The following is an 8,628-nucleotide window of genomic DNA, read 5'->3' as shown; positions in this document are numbered from 1 at the left end:
CAGAGTGTAAGCTGGGAAGTAAGAGGACAAGATGATCCAGAGGCTACAGTGGGGTAAGCTGAGTGGGCAGAGGGAGGCTTGCATCTTTTGGAGAAGCCTTTAGTCCTTTTTTTTTTTTTTCATTTTTATATATTTTTTAGGTGAGGCAACTCTTGGTTAACCTCACAAATTGCAAGGAACTTGTCAGCTTACAATCCCTTCTTTTTTATTTTATTTTATTTTTACGTTTACAGCACCTGGTCTTCCTATGTGGTCTCCCATCCAAGTACTAACCAGACCTGACCATGCTTAGCTTCCGAGATCAGACAGGATCGGGCTTGTTCAGGGTGACAAGGTCATAGACGAGAAGTCTTTAGTTCTTACACAATCCAAAGATAAGTTTCCAATATCCAAAGCAGCTTGGAGTAGTGTTTTTCAAATTGAGCAGCATGTAGACCCCTCTTAAAAGAAAAAACATTTTCAAGGACCCCCAACTAACTTAAATTGTTTTTATATTGAAGTTATTTGAAAACATAAAAACATCAAAGTTCTTATAAATTCCTTGTGCTTATAGTATTATACAACAATAAATGAGATTTAAAGTTTATGTTTAATTTCTGATGACCTAAAAAATTAACATAAGAATATTCTGGGCCATCTGCCTTGAAATTTCAGTGCCCTCATGTGAGGTAGTTTATAAGTATGTACAAACAAAGATCCAGTAATGTTTTGACAAGTTGTTAAAACAGAGGGAGAATTTAATTAATGCATGGTACGAGAATCCTATAGACTTCAGGGCATATATGTTTTAGAGTTACCCAGAGAAAGTATGATCGCCGATGGAGGCAAATGATCAATCTACAAAGATCTGCTTTTGTTGCCTAGAATGATAGAATAATCTGTCCCACCTTCTTCTGGCTAACTCCTATTTTATCCTTTAAAACTCAGCTCAGGTCAACAATTACAGGTAACTTTTCCTAACTACTCCCTCTGCTCTCTCACCAGACTATAATAGGTATCCCTCTTCTGTGTCCCCATTTCACTCCATGAGACTTCTGTCATGGCCCCTATCTTACTGTCCAAAGATTAACTGTTCCTTGGGTGAATCACTTGAATCACTTCTCTCTGGCACATTTGTGAGTAATGTCTATTCCTGAGTTGGTTCACACCCAGATGCTTCTTCGTGGCCACTGCCATCTACAGCTATTTCTGTTTTACCTCTTGGACCTCTCAGATTTCTTTTGTGTCTCAAAAACTTTGCTGCCACCAGCATGCTGTCCCCAATAGGTAAGACGCTCTTCTCTTTATTGCTTGTCCTTTTATTTCTTATAACAACATCAAAATAAAGCTATAATGTAATGAATTTTACTAAGCATTTGGGATAATGAGAACATAATGAGAAATAATTAAAGCTGAATGTTAAATATCACAGTTTCCATCACCCAAAGGAAAAAGAAAAAGGTTAATTCCTTCTCAGAGATCCCCTCATGATGCCTTGCCTCACTTTTCCTGTCTCATTTCTTTTTTGCTGAGAAAGCCTTTCTTTAACCCTTCACGGTATAAATCTCTCCTTTTAAGGAAACTGCATTCCCTGCTCACAGAAGTTGGCTCTGTCTAAGCATCTGTCCTGTAGATCTCCTCTGTCTTAGTCCAGGCTACCACAACGAAATACCAGAGACGGAGTGGCTCACACATGTAATATTTATTTCTCATCATTCTGGAGGCTACGAAGTCCAAGATCAAGGCACTGGCAGATCCACCGCCTGATGAGAGCCCTCCTCCTGGTTTGCTGACAGTCACCTTCTTGTGTTCTCACATGGCAGAGAGAGCGAGCTTGGGTTTCTTTTTCTTCTTATAAGGACGCTCATCCTATCATGGGGGCTCCACCATTATGACCTCATGTAAACCTACTTGGCTCTCAAAGCCCCAGTTCCTAATCATCCCGTTGGGGGTTAGGGTTTCATCCTATGAATTTTGGCAGAGGCACCAACATGAAGTTCATTACGTCCTCTTACACAGGCCATCCATGGGGCAAAATGATTCATGATGGTTCATTTACCAAATGTGCTTGTGTGAGGGAGAAAAGGTCTTGCCAAAGCAGGTCTGCTTCAAGGTCAATACTAGCGTGACGTGAAAATAAGGGCTTGTGTTTTTTGTGGCCTCTCAGCCACCTAAGGATGGTCCATGGACACAAATTTGTATTTGAATACACATATCTCCTTCAAGGACAAGCAAAACGCTCACAGGCAGTTCAGACTAATTCTAGATTTAGAATGAGAACGGTTTTCCTAAAGGGGATGTAATTTGCATTCTTTCCCTGGCCCACAATGCAGGCAGTTCTCAACCTTCTTTTCTCATCCTTTCGCTTTACGGTTCATGTCCAGGAAGCTTTCGGTGCAGAAGAAGCAGGATGCATTACAGTGCTCCTTGAACGCCAGAGCCATCTACCTCTTATCCCACCTCTCCCTACAAATTAAACAAAGTAATAGAAACTTCAGAGTTTGACCTTGGGTTAGCAAAGTGAGGCTTTTTTTTGGATTAGTCTCCTCCTGTCCACAGTTAAACTCAGGGGCTCTCTGTGTATGTGAACATTTCTTTTGCTTTTTATACCAGCTACTTACTCTCTAAACAAGGTGAGATCCCTGGAAACAGATACCATTTTTTTTTTTACTCATCTTTATATTTTCACAGCTTGGTACATACCTGGCACATAAAGGCTGGTTTACAGACTGACTGAACATACTAAAAAAATGAGTGTCCCTGAAACTAAGGGAAATTTAGAGAAATAGTGGAAACCGTCCATTTATATTTAAGCAAGAATAAGAACAATATAGTTCCCCTGTATCAGTTTAGATTTTTGGCTCCTAACAGGTGGAGACCATGTATTGATTTGTATATTTACCAAGGCGCCTAATAAAGTAGTGCTTTTTATAAATAAAGTCATTACAATTTCTATAGTCTTCATCATACCTAGCATAATACTTTTCATGTAGAAATATCACTGTCTTTTGAATCAATTAATTTTAGGTCAACACTGTGTCTTATTTTTTTGTGTTGTTTTTAAAGTCAGTTATCTAGAAACTACAATGGTTGCATCATAACTTTCTCTGATGTCGATAGAATAATCAGTTGCTACTGGAAATACTCCTTAGAACACAGCTTTGTGATTCTTTTTCTCAATTGAAAACAAAAATTTGGCAATTACCTTTAATTGTGACTTGCAGATGGAATTTTCATGTATTTTATGTAGTGTCTTCTGATAAAAGAAGTAAAAAATGTGGCGGGCAAATTCTTAATGCAGTGGAAAGTTTGGAAGGTTAACTCAAGGATATGTCCTGGAAAAGAGAACATGCTGGAAAATAAGAGAGGAAAGATAATATTTAAGGAACTAGTCTGGAGTCTCCAAAAACAAAAGTTTGGACATTCTTTTTAGAATGTATAGAAGAGACAATAGGGGAGAGAAAACTTTCCAGAAAAATTTATGAAATTTAATTAGAAATGAAGGACAAAGTGTGTTTTGTACTAAAAAGGCCATATAACGCCCAACCTTATGAGTTTAAAAAGACCCATATTAAGGCAAATTGTTGTCTCAGAATAGTGTGGATAAAAAAAAACAACCTAAAAAATTCAAAAAAAAAAAACAAATCAACTGCAAAAGAAAAAAAAATCAAAACGGTAACTCCTTAAAAAGAAAAAGAAAACAAAAAAAAAAAAGGGAAACAACTCAAAAATTTGAAAAAAAAATTACTTCTAGTTTATAATCCTATATTTAGCCAAAATATTAATAAATATGTAGGCAAAGTAAAGATAATTTTCAACACGAAAGGCTTTAAGCTTTTATTTCTTATGCACCTTTTACGAGGAGGCTGCTGAAAGTCGTGCTTCCTAAAAATGAGGGAGTAAGCCATGGAGACAGAAAGACACATGATCCAGAAAGCAGGGATTCTGCAAAAGAGGTGAAGAATGTTTCTAGAAAACTGATGTAGGAAAATTTCAGGATGTGTGCCAGGCAGCAGGTAGGAGAGCAGCCAGCTCAGGAAGGAGCAGGAGATAAGCATCCAGGAGGGATGTCTCCAAAGGGCGTGTGTGTGTAAGTAAGGAAACCGATAGCTTACCTGACACATTTGACATTGAGGGGACTATCACTTCACAGCTGGGGTGCTTGAGGAAAATTGCATGATAGAAACAGAAAAAGCTAAGACATATTAAAAAACGGAAGCAATTTTTTTCCTAGGAAAAAGTAAAGTTCTGTGAGAAAAGAAATATGCTCATGGTGCACTCTATTCTCAGCTGTGAATAACATTCCCATGGTCAAATCGAATACGAATTTAACTGAAAATGTGATAAAAATATGAGTATAGGGAGAGAGAGAGAAAGAGAGTGTGTGTGTGTGTGCATGGTGTGTGTAGTGCTAGTTTAAGATAGAGTAAATTTTTATTCTCCATAGTGACGCCAATAGACAATGCCTAAAATTGACAAATAACCAGGAAGTAGCCATATAAGTATGATATTCAGTAAAGTATGGTTTCAAATATACGAGGCAGCTAAGAATGGAAAGTGGCTTCCTTTGAGCGGTGGAACTCAGGGTAGGATGGGGGGCTGGGGAAGGTTCCAGTCTCTTACCCTGCTTTCCTTCTCTCTATTACACTTTCAACAGTCCTAAATAAACCAGACGAAGTACCAAACTTTATCTCGAGGTCCTAGGATGAAAGGAAGGAGGTTACATCCATAATGTATAAAGATTAATCATTTTTCTCTCTAATTATTCGAATTTGTAGTAGGCTCCAACAGTATCAGTCAGTTCTTTTAGAGTGCCAAGCCCGATTCCTGTGGCAGAAATTGGAGCTGAGATTTAAAAGGAAGAAGACGAAAATAACCACAGACTAGTTCTGTGCATAAACCAGTGCTTGGCTCAACCTGACACACTGTGGGAAATTTGCAGAGGTGTGACAGGCCGTACTCATCACGGAGTTGTTCATTTTGGCATGATCACTCTATCGAGAGTTTATACAATTTTTTAAAAAGATGATCCTGGATTGACATCTCTTATGAAATCAGTGAGGAGAGGTGGACAGTGGTTTGGAAGTTTTTACGTTGTTCTGGGAATTGAGGCTGAGGAGAAGCTCGGAGGGAGTATGGCATTGACAATTGGATATACTTGTAGGTGACTTTCTAACTTAATGTCACTCCTTTGCCATTGTTAATTATTGAGGGATGTTTGGGGGAATGAGACTTCCTTAGAATCGAAGTATTTAACCCTTTTACCCCAGTTCCCTGGCCCTTACCTTCTCCCTTCTCTGCCTCACATCTTTTTCTGCTGATGAGCTACTGAAATCCTGTTCTCCTGAGCCTGCATTCTGTGGATCTCAGATATCACCAGCCGCATGGCCAGATGGGGGTGGCCACTGGCTGCAGGGACACTGTCACCCATGGGAATGTAATTGCATGAATATACAGTTACTTGGGTTCAAAATAGACTCCAAAGACACCTGGCCCATTAAAGCAAAGAGTATTTATTTCTGAGTGATTATTGCTCAGAGGCTCAGGCATGTATTGTGTGGCCAGTTAATTGAAAATTACTTCCTGTTTTTAGCTGGTCGCTGCTCACCGTAGACAAATAATGATGCATTTGACAAACTTCTTGTGAGTGCTGTGTCTCAGCTCAGTTCCAAATATTTAAAGCAGTCTGTTCTCTATTCAACGTGACTCGAAGTGATTTTCTGATTGTAGCATGTTTTGTTCTCTATTAAAACTACCTGCACTTTTCTAAGTGTTGAATAAAAGAACAGACAGGAGCAGGTCTGGGCCACACCTGGCCCCAGTAGGGTTATTTATCTGTAAATACTCTGAGAAGCAGCCAGCGGGAGCATTGCTCACTTTTCTCTTTCTCCCAGGAGTTCTCTTGTAAAGTTTGAGCAAGGCTGCAAAGTCTCCTCTTTCTATTTTTGATAGGAAAACATGTTTGCAAAGGTCCTTGGTACCATTGAGACAGAGACCAAAAAGATGCTTAGAAGGCTAACAGTGGATGAAAGCCCAAGCCTGGTCTCCCGATCAGGTGTCCTCCTCCCTTTGTGGAAGGAGCATCCAGGGAAATCCCTCTGCTGGTTGGTATTTAGCGAGTGTTTCTGTAGTATGTGAATCAAGACTCCACGGATGACAACGTATCAGAAACAATGGTGTAAAGCGCTGAGTCCACAGAACTTACCATTTGCCTTCAGAAGCCCTGGGTCGCTGTTTCAGCCTTCACTTTTCTAGTCCGGTGACCTTAACACTGTGTCTCTGGACCTCAATTTCTTTTATTTGCAAATAGAGATGAGTCTAGTTACTTTTCGTGAGCATAAATACAATAATGCATGACAAAAATTTATATAAATATAAATATAGTTTTTATTTAGTCAATAATTAAGTGAGGAATAAAATATTTTTTCTCTCTCTTATTCAAACAATTTGGTATTTTTATGTTTTTAGTCCAGCACAAAAAATGTGGAATTATTTGATATTTGAGCATTCAGACCAGCAGAAATAAAGTGACTATATTTTCTGTATATAATATGACCACAAAGTGTTTCTAGCTGGGGAAATTTGATGGAAGTAAGTACAAGTCTTAGGCAGTTTCATTTACATTGATATCTTCTCTTCCAAATTCTTGCAGCACTTATTTTTCTGTTATTCGGTTAGCCCTTATTTAAGTAAAGATGTGTAAGTGAATGAAAATTATTGAGTTGAGAGAGTTCAAACTTTTCCCCTGCCAGAGAGAATCCATAGTTGCAACCAAATGTACTATCTACCTCCCAGCCTGTTTCCAAAAAGCTATTCCTCGCACTAAAAATCTATGGGAAATAAGGGAGAGGGAAGACAGGAAGAAGAGAAGGAGAGCGAAAAGAGGCTAGAAGGACGATTTTTCTAGGAGCAATTTGCAAACGAGAAGCTCTTCAGAGAAAGAGAGGCTGTGAAAACATCGTCGAGAAGAGAAAGAAGTTTGGGACTTATGACACATGTAAGCGGTGGAATTATTTAAGATCATTTTTTGCAGGTTGACCTCCACATGGCATTTCCTACAGACTGGCCCAGTGTGGTTCACAGCTTTAGTAGGGTTACAGATGAAAGCTTCAGATAGTACTTTATGTGAATTTTTTTGTCTGTCCAACCAAATAGTGTCATCTTTTCTGTCACTTCCCAGTAAACTATTGCCTAGTTTGTTCTCCGCTACCAACCATCAGAATAATTTCTGTGAAATACAAGTGTGCTTATGTCAATCCCTTGTTCAAAACCCTAATGATATGGACCACCAGCCCTCTGTCATTCAAGTTCGGCAGACAAGCGCATGCAAACATCCATGAGCCCTGTGCCCATTTGACTGCTCAGGATGGCACTCCCACCCTTCCCCCAGTAAGTGGTTTACTTAACCCAGTAAACAACACCGATTCTCACTCAAGGATAAAGAGGAAGATTTTTCAGCAGAAGATGAAAACAGAGACACCTTCCTAGATTTCCTGATCATCTCTGCCCAAGCCCACATGTATTACCAGCCAAAGGGGCAAAGCCAGCAGCCACATCCTCCATGAAATTCAGCTGTCGTCTGAGACACCAGTGACACATCAAGAAGCGAGAGTATGGTGGGAGTGTCTGCCCTGCTGGGGAGCAGCGTTTTATCACTGCCATTGTTTAAAATTTCCAGCACAGGATAATACTTTGGTTTTATTATTGTTTTTAAATTGTCTACGACAAAGCACCCTCTTACTGCCTGCAGGGTACTGCTCCCCTGAGGCAAGCTGCTTCTTCTCCTCACCCACTCTGTCTACCGAGACAGCTCCACTCCCTGCTTTTTCTTTAGATTGAGATTGAAGAGCAGTTGGATCACATGCTGGACCTGCCTGATCCAGAAACGCCTGGTGACCATTTAAGTGGCATCCTCCTAGGACTGTAGAAATCACAATTTGAAGACAAAGTATGACTGGCGTTAACACGGTTGGGTGCTATAGGTCCGTGCACAGAGAGACCAGCGGAGCTATTCCATTTCTTGGACTACGGATGAGAGGTGATGGGCCAAAGAAGGTGAGATGCCCCCAAGGGAAAAAGGAGAATTGGCGTTGTTTGTGCCACTGCACTTGGGACATCTCCTTTGGCGGTCATAGCTACATTCTGAACTTTGGATTGCTTTTCTAAGTACCTGTAGCCATTTAAATACTATTCCTTTCAAGGGACTCTGTCAAATCGTTTAGGTCCTCAATTTGTTATATTTTAAAGGTGCTTTATAAAGTGTTTTTTTTTCAATGCAGCTTTTGTTAGTACTCTAAATCCTAATGAATTTTGATTTTTTTATTCTTTTTTTTACTTTTTGTTTTTTATGGTGACACTGGTTAATGAAATCCAGTAAGTTTCAGCTGTACGCTTTAACAGTAAGGCATATATGTTTACGCTGTGTGTTCACCTCCCATAGTTGGATTTCTTTCTGTCACCACATATTTGACGCCCTTTACCCTGTCTGCCTCTCCCCTCCTCCCATCCCCTACCCACTGGTAATCACTAGTCCATTGTCAATGTCCATAAGTCTCTGTTTGTTTGTCCTGCTCATTTGTTGCTTTTAGGTTTATATCCCACATATAAGTGATATCATGTGATTTTCAACTTTTTCCGTCTGGCTTATTT

At 39.6% G+C, this 8,628-nt stretch overlaps 1 pseudogene; it reads right to left on the bottom strand.

The window, feature by feature from the left end:
• Window positions 1-224: 224 nt before the first annotated feature.
• LOC111737566 lies at window positions 225-343 on the bottom strand (annotated as a pseudogene).
• Window positions 344-8,628: the final 8,285 nt, after the last annotated feature.

The sequence above is a fragment of the Pteropus vampyrus genome, unplaced genomic scaffold (assembly GCF_000151845.1).
Source record: "Pteropus vampyrus isolate Shadow unplaced genomic scaffold, Pvam_2.0 Scaffold28, whole genome shotgun sequence".
Taxonomy (NCBI): Eukaryota; Metazoa; Chordata; class Mammalia; order Chiroptera; family Pteropodidae; genus Pteropus; species Pteropus vampyrus.
The sequence above is the reverse complement of the archived record's forward strand: the minus strand, read 5'-3'. Positions and strand labels throughout refer to the sequence as shown.